Here is a 4,051-nt window from a genome sequence, read left to right on the forward strand (position 1 = left end):
TCACTGGTAATGAGTCAGTGGAGGCTGAGCAAGTGTGCTAAAGCCGCAAACACTCAACTTGAGTGGAGAATCTGACCATTGCCAGAACTCCCATTGTCCATTTTTATTTTAATAAGTCTCTTGGCCACTGCCGTTTCAACCTTCTAGGTGGGCTGTAGGGATGGGTGAAACTAGATAAGGTTTGAACCAAAGGATTAGGATGGTTGGAAATGTTTATATGGAATTTTGAGAATTAGGTTGGTATGAGAATTACCCATTTAACACGAAAAATGAAAAACATATAATTACTGTTTTCCTGGAGATAATATAAATTGTCTAATTTCACCTGTTTCGGTAACATCCATGTTGAGACTGGACTACCACCATGTGGTTAGATTAGTTGAAAAATAAATTAAACACAGATTTTAAAGTCACAAACAATTTTTTGAACGTCCATTCATGATTAACATTATTAAAATTGTTAATGGGACGAATGAGCTTGATGTTCACTGCAAGAGTTCTCAAATCTTGGAATAAAATTGGATATGGCGACCCTCATTTCTGGTTCACGTTAATTTTCGAGGGATATTTACTTTTGCGACCGTCGAAAACCCAGCTTCGCACAAATATGATGTTGCAAATGGAATTAATATTCGAAGAGCTTTACCAATAATCTGTGGATATTCCTCTTTTACAGATATCCAAAAATAAAAAAGTTCTATGCTACCAAATTTTAACTTTAAAGTATTATTGCAAGACCTATTTCGTGGCGCACATTTTATGAATCACTGATTCAGAAAATATTTTAGTAGCTTTATTTTAAAGGCTTTCAACTCCCAATTTCATCTGCGCTATACGTTAAGAAAAATTGAATAATTATGCAATTTTTAAGTTTATTAAAAGGGTTTAATTGGAGAACTCTTAGCAACTTTGTACGACGGGCTGCACTGGAAAGAGCTCAGTTGGTTAACATGTAAGAGATCAATCCAATACCATAGTCTGTTTTAAGTTTGATATTATTGTTTTGTTTCTTTTACATACAACATAGTTTTTTGAGTTTTCTTATTTATGTGTTGTAGTTAAAATTGTACACAGCCTTGGGCAGAAGGATATTGTCCCCACTGGATATGTGTTCTTAATTGCTTGAATCAATTTTTTAATTTAAATAAACACATTTTATTCATTCATAAGTCGTAAATGAAGTAAGCTTCTTCTTATTTTTTTTTTTTTTAATTCAAAACTAGTTACTAAGTGTTGTAATGAAATACAACTTATGATAAAAATAATATTGCAGAAAGATAGTTAAAGAGGCGGTCAGTAATGGTATTAAAATTGTGGAAGAAAACTATTTATTGTTAACCTATGTTTAGCTCCACGAAGGCTTCGTCAGGGCTAAAGGAAAAAACAAATACAAACATTGTCAATTGTTACAAGAATAGTAGTTTTCTTCTACTATTTTGATACCTTCATTGACTATCTTCCTAAAATCCATTTCATACGTTCAACTATCTTCTTCCAATAATGATAATAATTTACTACTAATAAAGCTGATAAATTTTAAAGGTTGAAAAGAAGTTTGGAATGAACTTTAGTAAGAATAAGAATATAATATAAATAAACAGCTTTTTTTTTCCCTACCTCCCAATTATTTATTAAAACTACTATAAAATATTACTATAAAATTTATATACATATTTACAAAGCCCTACTTTTACCATATGGCATTATAAGGAAGTGGGCTCAAGGAGGAGGTCACAATATTGGCACAGGAGCCGCTGGCCGGGGGTACAGAGAACGGGGAGGGACCGCACCACTGGGGAACTAAAGAGCTAGGTATATCTAACTAATATATATACTGGTATCGACAACTTGTTGAGACATCTAGTCCAGTAAGTGGTGGCTACTTTGATGTTGTCGCGTACTAACCAACGTGAGTGCCTCGAGAGATAATTATATAATTCTATCAAGATTATTTTATATATTTATATTCATTACTTTTAACTTTTAGCTTAATATACTACTTTAATTTTTGTATGCATGTGTTAGAGTGTTGTTTTTTTTTTTTATTAATAGATTGTAAATAGGGACGACTATGTTGAGTTTTATGAATGTATATATATTTTTTACTATATTTGTAATGGTTATATAATTGTTATACTTCTAACTTATATTTAATTCTATGTGTGATGGGAAAAAAGAGAGAACATTTTTTAGAATTGAAATAATGGAAAAATTAAACATATTTAAAGAATGATAAGCTAGAAAAAAAAGTAAGATTTGTAAGGGAATAAATAATAAAAAGAAAAGTAATAAATCATGTATACATCTTGTACGTAATTAAGACATATTTATAATGTAACTTTTTTTAATTTATAGGAAAATGAAAAAATTGTGCTTCACTAATTATAAGTATGCTGTGTGTAAGGTAACTCAATGAAGTTGGGCTGCCAACATGTTTAATGGTGTTTTACTCTCTCGTTGCTCCAGCGCCCTGTTTCATAATAACGTACAAACTAATACTATTAGTCTTTTCGATTTTACTTAGTGTAATTATACTGACTTTTACAATAGTAACTTGTATTTTAGTACCTTTTAACTTCAGTAATATCACTAATGATCATCCTTATTATGAAAAATAATAAGTATTAGTGTAATTAACACTTTTTTTTTTATACTCGTACTATGAACCAATACTATTAGCTTTCATTATGAAACAGGACCCAGATAGGAATCGAAATACTTGAGTAGCTTCTATCTCAGCATACAACGTATACTCTCTGATGAAGGAGCCTATGAGAAAATAATTCAAAGATTCTCAATGTGAGCAATCGATGCCAAACATTTGAGTTCAATGTCACTACTAGTTCAGTCTGGACACAAGCAATTTGCATTTAAATATTAAATATCCAAAATTTGAATTTGAAATTCAAAATGTGGTTTTCAGCTAATTTTTACATTAGACATAACTATATAAACTAATATCGTAGATTAAAAAAATTGAATTATGAATATCGAATTTAATATGATAATTTTGTCATTGAAAATCCAAATGATTTAATCTCTTTTTTTTTATTAAATTTATTTATTGATATTTACAACTGTACATAAAATACATCATGTAAATTAGAGGAAATCATAATTATGCTACAAGCATGTAGGGAAACAACTCATTGGTAGCACTCTAAAAACATTTTTACAATATAAGGTCTCGAGGCCATCTTCTTTTCAGGCGCCTCGGAGGATTGTCCGGAATAAAAGGGGAAGCAAGATAAGAAACTAATGGGTTTGAATGGTTAGGGAATCTTCAATTTATAAATAATTATTTACTAATTCAATAAAGACATAAATAATAAAAAATTATCAATAAAATTCATAATAAAAAAAATCTATTCTCTGAACTCTTGAGGGCTCATAAACCCACAAGGTTCACTCACAGCTACATTAGCAGAATAAAAAATTAGTACAAGAGCCCCAGAGGAGAAAAAAGGCAGTTATCTCACCCCAATTTTAGATCACTTTAATGAAAACTATGTATAATTAATAGTCACAACTGATGCGTCTGCCAAGTATAGGGGGAATAAAAAATGGCGGCTGTTTCAAAGCGATAAAAAAAAACTAATTTTTCATTCTGAGCTCTATATCTTAAAAAGTAGGAACAACACAAGAAAACCTAAGAGAACGTCACTTAAAGAACAGTAAATTTGGTAAAATATGAGCCCTAATAGAGTTATTTACGTTAAATGGTTTTCGAGATATAGCTTTTTAAATAGCAACATTTCATAAAAATGTTGTATGGGACGTACTGAAAGATCAGTAGCTAAGCTTACAGTAGGTGAATTTTATTTTGAAAAATTTATATCTAAAAAATCATTTGACGTAAAGATGTCTATTAGCACTCAGATTAAACCCAGTTTAATGAGGTATAAAGTAGTTTATGATGTTTATCTTCGTAGGAGTAATAGTTTACATGAAATTTACTAAAATAAATTGATTTATAGTTGTTCGGACAAATTTTCATTTGCCAAATTTATATTCATATGTGAATATCATAAAAACTACTACCCCTACGAAG

The sequence above is a fragment of the Halyomorpha halys genome, unplaced genomic scaffold, assembly GCF_000696795.3.
Source record: "Halyomorpha halys isolate HHAL.00 unplaced genomic scaffold, Hhal_1.1 Scaffold193.1, whole genome shotgun sequence".
In the NCBI taxonomy this organism is placed as follows: Eukaryota; Metazoa; Arthropoda; class Insecta; order Hemiptera; family Pentatomidae; genus Halyomorpha; species Halyomorpha halys.